General features: G+C 46.3%; 1 pseudogene; it reads left to right on the forward strand.

Moving 5' to 3' along the window:
* The first annotated feature begins 7,617 nt into the window (after window positions 1-7,617).
* Window positions 7,618-8,184, forward strand: LOC132594471 (ferritin heavy chain pseudogene; annotated as a pseudogene).
* The last annotated feature ends 1,659 nt before the right edge of the window (window positions 8,185-9,843 follow it).

The following is a 9,843-nucleotide window of genomic DNA, read 5'->3' on the forward strand; positions in this document are numbered from 1 at the left end:
CTCATCTTCTTTATGGTTAGATAATGTGACAGCAATCATTGTAATCACATGAAGTTGTATTTCAAGAGCATGACTTCACCAAAAATATATAGATTAAAATGCTATGTTATGTTGCTGTTTTAATGAATGGCACATTGAACATAAGAAGCAAATCACATCTTATAAATGGACAAAAGTTCAAATGATTTCTTGGATAACAAAAAGCTTCCCCACCAAATACACAAATATTTGTTCTTATGATCACTGTCATGTTTTTGTTCAGTTCTGAATATCCAGTTTCTCTGCAAGAAATTTACAAGTTGTCCTATTAATTGTTTTCAGAAGGGACATAATGCAATTGGTGATCAGAATACATAAGAATTGAAGATAAATTAATTGGGAAACTTGGGATCACTGTTAAAATGAACTTGTGTGGTAATGTCTTTCTGACTTTTAAGCAGGAAACTTTTGTCACTGATACTTTTTACTTATGGGCTAGTATTTGCTCTGAAAACAAAGTACTTGCCTGTAAAAAGAAACTACTTAATGACACAGAATTGTGTATGAAAATATCAGATTTAACAGACATGTGCTAGTTATCATGTTAGGGTTTTTTTGCAACATATGATATTTTATTTCTCATTTTTTCCTCACAAAAGTGAATGAAGCAAAAATTATTCCTATTTTACAAAAGAAGAGACTGAATTCAGAGAAGCTAAGCTATTTGCTCATAGACACTTAGTGAGTTTCTGGCAGTGCCAGAGTTTAACCCCAGAGATTCAAACGTCAAGCACAGCATCCTTTACATTCTGCGACTACTGCTATGAAAATCAGAAATGCTGTACTGGGTCAGATCAGTGACTTATTCAGCTCTCAATGCCGGTGCTGGGAGTTACAGTATAACATGGAGGCCAGGGTAAAAAGCTGGTACCCCAGGACAGAGATCAGTCCCGGGAATCAAAAGTCAGAAGGCATACCTGATTGAGCATTTGAGAAAAGTTAGTGAATTACACCAGGCAAGCACACACATGTCTGAAAACACACAGGACAAAGCATGACAGGCCAGACCAAGCAAAGATATGGGAACTAGAAAGGCCTAAATCCTAGAGGCTAAGGCAAATATGCAGGAATCTGGAAATTCACAGAAACCAAAGGGCCTGGCTCAGTATTTAGGAGAACAGACAGATGGTACCAATAACAATGCAGGTTCAAAACCAATGCAGCCCATTTCCTGGCCAGGTAGCTTCTTACACACTTTAACCAGGACGACAGATAGTTGTTGAAAGAGCCTCTCTCTCTAATACTGATCTCAAAGAACAGTTTGAAAGTTTTAAAGCGTATTCTATCTTTCATATCTAATACCAATCAAACTCTTTTTTTAATCTAAAAAACATAGGGTGAAAAAAACAATCAAACATTTAGACTTCTACCGGATACACAAAGACCACTTGAGGAAAGAATTAAAAAGCACACATTTATAGGAAATTCTGAAGCATTTTTGAAAAATCACAAAGCTTGCATTTATGCTCAGAGATGATTAGGCAAAAGGCATTTCAGGATGCTGGGAAAAACCGGCCCTTAACAAAAGGTACTTGTCTCTAAAGGAATAATAGCTAAAACGCCTTCAGCTTATTGTAGTGAGAGCACAGACAATGACATCATAGAAACAGCATAAATCACAAAGCACTTACTGCTTAATGTCATCATATGGAAGCACATTTTGCTGAGGTACATATAATGGATGGGAACACTTTCTCCTTAATTACATGTGTTACAGGGACAACACGCACTATGAGAGATGCTGATCAGTGAATCTCAATGGAGCTCAATCTGCCCATTTCTCAGAGCCACGTCTTTGAAGTATACTTGATAAAATAAAAGTACCTTGTCTTTTGTCCATGTCATAATCAGAGATGCCTCGTACCCTCCCCTGATATAAAAAATACGGCTACGTTAGGTGGGGCAACCTAGCCAAATGCATTTATATCTCAAAATTCACATTTCTTGGGTCTTTGTTTAGAATAGCACACCCTAAATGCCAACTCCTTACCCAGGCTTTCCTTCCACTAAGGCTTGGGCTCTGAGCATACTCAAACTGCCTTTTCCATGTCCAAGTCAGATGGCTCTTGAGCTTACAACAAAAACAACAAGCATAACAGCTACTAATTACCGAGCAGTTACTATATGTCAAGCATTGTGCTATGCGCTTTATCTCATAGAAATAAAGGCAGTGTTCTTGCCGCTGTCAAAGGCCAACCCCTCCATTTATGCTCTGGATTCTATCTCCTCCTGTTTTCTCTTCCTTGATCGCTCCTTCTCTAACAGATCACCTCTGCTGACATATGAACATGTGCTACAATTTTCGATATTTTAAAAAAGAGATCCTTCCTTGATGACACATCCAGCTATCATCCTCATTAGTCTATGCTTCTTCATAACCAAACTTCTCAAAAGGGTCCAATTCAATGGATATCTCTGCCCTCATTTTATACAGTTGACAATGCCCTCCTTCTTGAAACCTACGTAAAAGGTAGGTTTCCTTCTTTTATTTTTGCCATACCTCTTCATCTCCTTCACTGGTTCTTCATTAGCCATACCCCCAGAGACTGATCCTGGACACCCTCATTCCTTCTCTTTCTAAATTCTCTCTCTAGGTTATGTCATCCAGTGTCATAATCTTAAAAATACAGTATATTGACTACTCTCAAAAGTATATCCCTGGTCCATAATTCTGTGAACCCCAGACCTGTAGAAAAACTGCCTATTTGAAACTTTTATATTCCTATTCCACAGGCACCTCACATTTACATCAAAAACTAAACTTTGCCATTCCCCAAACTTATGCCCAAGTGTACTCCTCTCCCGGTTTTCTCCATCTCAATAAATGGTACCACTACAGAACCAGTTGCTGAAGCTAGAGACCAAGGTATCATCCTTTATCTCAATCTCTACATCTATCATCTTTACTTATTTATTTATTAGTAGTAGTGTTAACAACACTTGTATCAATAATAAGAGGAGATAGCCTTCTTGAACACCTAGTATGTGCCAGGCACTATGCTAGGTGTTATAGCTGTATTAATTGATTTAATCCTCACACCAAGCTTTTGAGGTATGTACTATCATTATTCCCACTTTATAAATGAGAAGACTGGAGCCACAAGATGAAATAAGTTGCCTGAAGCCACACATCTGTTAAATGATAAAGGTTGGATTTGAAACCAAGGCATCAGGCTCCAGAATCCATCCTTTTAGCCACTACACTAGGCTGCCCTATTTCAGTTTGATTTACAATGTGCCTCTGTATTTATTATATGTTTTGGATGGGCAGCTGCCCACTTGCTTAGGGAAAACAGCCTTCAATGACAATCTCCCTGTGATTCAGTTAACCTTCGAAGATATACATTACTACATATGTAGAAAGTTAAGCTCAAAAAGGTAAAGTTTATATTGCGGAACGCTGCCACGGAGACTAAGACTTTCCAGAAACAGTGGAGTAAACGCAGTGCCCCGATGGCATCGGGGGATGACCTACTATGATATGATTTTGCAGAACTTGCTAGGTCCTTGCTGCCTGACCCTACCCTATACCAAGAGGCTCGCCAGACTGTGAGTTTGTCCCCCGCCGACAGCAGGACAGCGCTGTATCATATTTCCCCACGGAAGCAGGCCACAATGTGCGCTCCAAACCAGACAGCTCCCCGCCTACAAGCGACTGAAGGGTGTTAACGTCCTCACCACTAACTCAGATGCTTCAGCATCACAGGGGGGATTCTACTGTAAGCAGCTGAGTTAGTTTTTTTTTTTATTGTAATGCAAGTGCCTGACTTTAAGCTTCGCATTGCCTAGGCACCCACATCAGAGACAGCTATCTTGAATAAACACACTGCCGGCTACAGGACTAGAGGAAGAGTCAGGCGGCCCCGCCCCAGAAGCTTCCTTTGTTTCGGAGATCTCTGGTCGACTTAGGAAACTGACCATCTGACCACTTGTTCTTCCCTTCTGGCATTGTAATTCCCGCTCATGTTTTAAATTCACCAATAAAGACTGAACCTGTGAACCCCTAGGCATCCCGTGCTAGACCCAAGTCAAAGAAGCCCAGGCCTGCACACGTACTCTTTCTACCCATGACCTCGCTGTGTGCCTCCACGCATGCCATGTGTCCCCCAGGACCTGTGAGTAATAAATCATGTTTTTTCTTCGAAGTTCTCTGATGGCTGTTACTGAAGTGTGTCTTGCAATCATAATAAGAACCGCAAGGTGGCAGGGGTGGGGGGTGGGGGGGAGGGCGGGTCTAATCACAATACTGGCTCCCAAAGGGGAAATGTCTGTGAGGGCTGCCTCAAGCAGTATGGCCCAGGTGAGTGCCCCAGGCATTTCTGGACAATAGCATCACTACTGAGAGGCTGAGCCCACCCCCAAGACTTCTGTTGTTTACCTTCCTCCTGGAGGGGTTCTCCCTCACCCCTCCTTGGGTCAAATGGATCCTTTGATAGCAGTCAGTAACCACAGGACCACAGCTAGACTACAACTCTCCACAAGAGAGTCACAGTCTCTGGCCACACGTGACAGAGGAATCATTTGAACTTCTGCATGAAGAAGTACAACTGAGGTACTGGATTTTTGAACAACACGTGCTCAATCATAAAGTAACGGTGAGGAATGCACGGAGGACCAGGGATGATCCTCATCGCTCTTTGCACTCGTTTCTCCAAGAAATGGGTCTGAGTCCATTGCTGGCCACTAAGTGCAGAACATGGGTGGTTTTCGAACATATCAACCCCACCCCTCCCCCCAGATTAAAAACTCAGGTGTGAAGATTTACCGTCCACATTTGAGAAGTGTGGTTTACTTACACCAAACAGGTACACAGAACCAGTAAGCAATTTGGGGGGATTTACATGCATCAAACTGTGGAGAGAGGGAGACGGGTGGTGATCTTCACAAGACATCACCAAGTACAGTCTGGTTGGGAAGAAGCATACACACGTGTCAATGGTTATTTGGAGAATCGACCAAGGGACAGGAGTTTGGGAGAGAGGTGCTAAATAATTCTCTAGAAAACTGATTTTAGTCTACGTGGAAAGGCAGGCCAAGTCTCTGGTCTAACCCTAGGATGAAATATTGATTACCCCCATTGAAAGAGGATGAGAGATCACAAACTTCAGAGGAAATGTCACCTATCAATTAGACCAGCAGAATGTAAATCAAGAACAACCCAGCTGGAGGCGTTGGCCAGGAGGCACATGACAGGAGTGATGCCCAACTTCAACGCCCTCGTCCAGCCATGGTCAGGGGCTTGGTGGCCTGCTGAGGAAAAGTTTTGTTCCATCTCAAACTGTGGTCCTCCACAAATTTTCAAAAATTTACTTAAACTTCTTTCCTAGTAGAAGCTGAGCAAGAAGAGACTGTCCTGTATGGCCGCGTACGGGAAACCTGGCCTTGCTGAAGGTTAGGACTGTGCCGAGAAGGGGGGCAGGCGGGTAACTGAGCGGCTACAGAAGCAGAACAGCTGTTTGTCTGCACCTCTTTGTTCTCTCATTATGGAAACCTGGGAGAGGCCTCAAGAAACCACATGACAGTGTCCTGTGTATATCCCATTTTATTGACTGAGGTCATCAGGGGTGTAGCTGAGAGTCAGATCTGACTTTACTCCAGGTTCCACATCATCTTGCTCAAGAAGTTTATATCGCAGACTTCAGTTTCCTCGTGTGGGACATGATAAAAACAATCCTCCCTCACAGAATCGCGAGGATTAGTGAGAAGGCAGGGAATCACCGGGTCTGGTGAGGACTCATCAAATCTTTGCCTGGGAATGGCGCCCTGGTCCCCTTGGTTAGCCGGTGCTCACTGCGGCCAGGCTCCCGAACCCTGCCCTTCGTGGAGAGCGCTGCCCCAGGGCCTCCCGAGGCTGCGTTTGGGAGCTGAAGCCATTTTCCACCCCCACAGATGGCTCGAACTCGTTCTTCCAGGCCTTTCTGAGCCCACTGTTGTTGCTCCTTTCTCTCTCTCTACTCTTTTCCAAAGGCGAACAACTGCTCAGGGAATGAGGTGCTCAGCGCCCGGCGTGCTGTGTGGTGGAGAGGACACACACAGGTCTGGGACTCCCTCCAGCCTCCAGCCCTCACACTCCAATCGGGAAGGCTAACTGGTACAATCCCTGGACCATCTCCCTAGCTCCGCTGCCAGCTCTGGACCAGTATCCTCCTCTTCGGGGGAGCTGCCCCACACAAACACATCCTCCGGTTATGTGGTTCCGGGGGCGCCCCCCGTTCCTACGTGACCCACATCTCCCTCACCACAGCTGACTGGTTCAGGGGTCAGCCAGTCCCACTCCCACCCCTTACGCCTCCTGTTGTCGGCTTAAGGCCGGCCACCTGAGCACCAGCCTGGGTTTCTTCCCCAGCACTGAGGGAAACGGAAAAACTTACTCCTTGTGCTTCATGGGTCTTTGAGGGATTTTTCATTCCACTCTCCATGAGGGAAAAAGGGAGCAGGACTGATACATATTATTGATGAATTTAGCAAAAGAAAGAAGAGCATGATGATTCGGCTCTATCTAGACTTTTTAACTTTTGCAACTGCATTTCCACCAAGAGGAAATGCTATAAGCTTACAATGGCTTATAACCCGTAGTCAGCCAGAACTTCCTTTGGGTAACTAGTCAGAGTAGGCTCACTGCTGTCACAAATATCCCAAGTCTTGCTGGCCTAAGACAGTACATTTTTATTTTTTATTCTTACCAAGATCCAGTGCACAGTGGTGGTGCAGGCGATGGGGTGATAGTCTCCTTGTGTCATTCAAAGGCTCAGGAAGGGAACCCATATGACAACAGGTTTGAGATAACCGCAGACCCGCTCAGCAGAAGAGGAAGAAACAAAAGAGAACGACACGATCTATTACAGAAGAGATACACAAAAGTCTTCTAATGTCAGAAAATGCCAAGCTTTGGGCACTTGGGATGGTCCCTACCTTACCTACAAGCTCCACACCATGTACCCCAAATAGAAAAGACTCCCTAACTGACACACTGAGCCCCTCCATTCACAGCAGAAGACTGTTAGTGAAATGGCGTCCCAACTGTAGATCAGATCCATGCCAGTTACCTTGGCTGATCACATGACTCCTTTACTCCCAAATACGAATGGACAAATGGTTGCCAGATACTTGAGGAAAGTGAAAGAGAAGATCATGATGAACAAACAGAACTATTTCTGGAGAAGAAAACAACTATAATACAGGAAACGGAAGAGAACATTACCAAAACTTACAAATTCATATTCTCAGAATTTTAAGGAAGACAATGGATTTATAAAATGAGAACAGGGTGCTATAAGAGGGCGCAACTGGAGAACAAGAGAAAGCCCTTGGAAACAGAAATATTTTTGCAACGTTAAAAACGTAATAGATACCAGGGGCGTACGTCAAAGTCACCCTGCCTCACCCAGCCTGTGACGCAACGTGCGTGCAGCGTTTGTGCCCCGCCAACGCCACGCGACCTCTCCCGGTAACAGGACCAGGAGCCCACCGCCTGACTCCCAAAACGAACACCATTTCCGGTCCACCCCAGAGCGGCCGCCCTCTTCGCTCCGAGGCAGCTACCGCAGGCCCCGCGGCTTCACCTTCACGCCCGCCACGATGCCCTTGCTGTCCACCTTGCTGCCCGCGCCGCCCTCGCAGGTGCGCCAGAACTACCACCCCGACTGCGAGGCCGCTGTCAACAGCCATTTCACCCTGGAGTTCCACGCGTCCTTCGTGTGCCTGGCCACGGCCCTTTACCTCGACCGCGACGACGTGGCCTTGAAGCACTTCACCCGGTTCTTCCTGCGCCGCTCCCGCGAGCACAGCATGCGGGCCCGGTGCCTGATGCGCCTGCAGAACCAGCGCGGGGGCTGCCTCGACTTCCAAGACATCAGGAGCCCAGTCAGTGTCAACTGGAAGAGCGGCCTCAAGGCCATGAAGTGCACCTTGTTCCTGGAAAAGCTCATGAACCACAGCCTGCTCCACCTGCACCAGCTGGCCATCGACAAGAGCGACCCCCACCTGCACCGCTTCCTGGCAACTCACTACCCCAGCCAGCAGGTGGCGTTCGTCAGCGAGCTGGAGGGTCATGTCACCACCCTGAGCATGATGGGGGCCCCGGACGTCGACCTGGCAGGGTCCCTCTTTGACAAGCTCACCCTGGGCGACAGTGACAAGAACTGAGCGTGGACTGGACTTCCCCAGAGCCACAGGGTGACCAGAGCGCTAGTCACCGTGCCTGCCATGCACACGGCAATAGTGCCATTGCAGAAGAAGTTCACTTAAGTTTTTTTCTTCCAGCTTTGCCACTTCTTCCAATAAACTTATTTGGGTCCTAAAGAAATAAAGGTCTCTCCTTGGTTCCTGTGTGCAAATCGCTCACTTTTTAAAACAGGTATCCAGGAGGCTCTCCACCCACCCATGCCCCACCCACATGCCGCTCAGGATCTCCACAGAGGGAGGGAGAAGGCATTCCATGGGTCGCCGGAAAGTGCAAAATCCATCTTCCCCTTATAAACAATGTGGGTATATGGGGGGGTGGTGAGGTGAGGCGCTGCTGAATGCGGGTGCCTGCGAATAGCAGTATAAAAACGCGGTATAAAAATCACAGTAGTGTGGCTTCCGGAGGAAGAATGAAGGGAATGGGGTGGGACAGGGATTAAAATAAAGGGTCCTTAAAACTTTACCTGAAAGCTTCGAGTTTACTAAAATATGTAAATGTTAGTGTCTGTTGATTCTGGGAAGCAAGATGGAGACCCCAGAAGCCGGCTTGGCAGGGTCCCTCTTTGACAAGCTCACCCTGAGCAACAGTGATAATGGTAACTGAGCCTCAGGCTGGCCTGCACACAAACACAGGGGTGACTCCCTCGTCACCATGCTGGGCATGCATATTGCCCTTACAACACATGCAAATGTAGGCTTTTTACTGTACTCTTTCTTCCATTAAGGTAACATGGTACCCCAAACCGCAAATTACCTCAAAAGAAGGACTGAAAAATATAAGGTCTCGGCTGAAGGTCACTTTGTGATATTGAATATCAAGTAGAATAAAGCTCTCTGAATGTTAAGCCACGTTACTCTGACTCTGGCTGCTGTGAAGAATGTAGAGGATGAGGAGAGTTGAAGCTGAAAGGCCAGTTAAGAGTTCACTGTAGCAGGCCCAGAGAGACAATGGTGGCTTGAACTGCGTGTTGGTAGAGGAAATGAAGAGATGCAGACAAATTGCAGATGAACTGGATGAGTCTACAGGATCTGCTATATGGACCAGAGGTGAGGAATGGGAAAGGACAAAAATAATCTAGGCTCAAGTTTGGATCTGAACACCCTGGCTGCTGGTCGTGCTATTTATTAAGCTGGGCGTATTTGCAGGGGGACTCGAGGAGCTGGGAAGGCATGTCATGTAAAATCTGAGGTGCCTATTAGATACCCAAGTGGAACTGTCATGCAGGTAGCCAGAAAAATGAATCTGGAGCTCAGGGGAGATGTCAGGTTTGGAAAAATACATATGGGACATATTAGCCTATATATACATAGATGGGTTGAGGTCACGGAGTAGATAGAAGCTCACCAGAAAGGAAGTAGAGAGATGATGGCACAGGCGGCCCCAAACCCAGAGCAGCCAGCACTCAGAGGATGGGATGAGACGCTGGAACACCTAGAGAGCCGCTGGTCCCGCTTGGACCATTGCCTCATTCCAGACTGTGGCCACCTGCGTCTGCTCAGAGATTATCTCAAAATCAGCCTGTTCTTAATCTCAGCGTGGTCTCTGGTTTCTCCTTTCTAGACGTGGAGAGGCGTTAGCCTATTACCTTGTCTTCTTGACTATAGGTAGAAAGACAATTA

The sequence above is a fragment of the Globicephala melas genome, chromosome X (assembly GCF_963455315.2).
Source record: "Globicephala melas chromosome X, mGloMel1.2, whole genome shotgun sequence".
In the NCBI taxonomy this organism is placed as follows: domain Eukaryota; kingdom Metazoa; phylum Chordata; class Mammalia; order Artiodactyla; family Delphinidae; genus Globicephala; species Globicephala melas.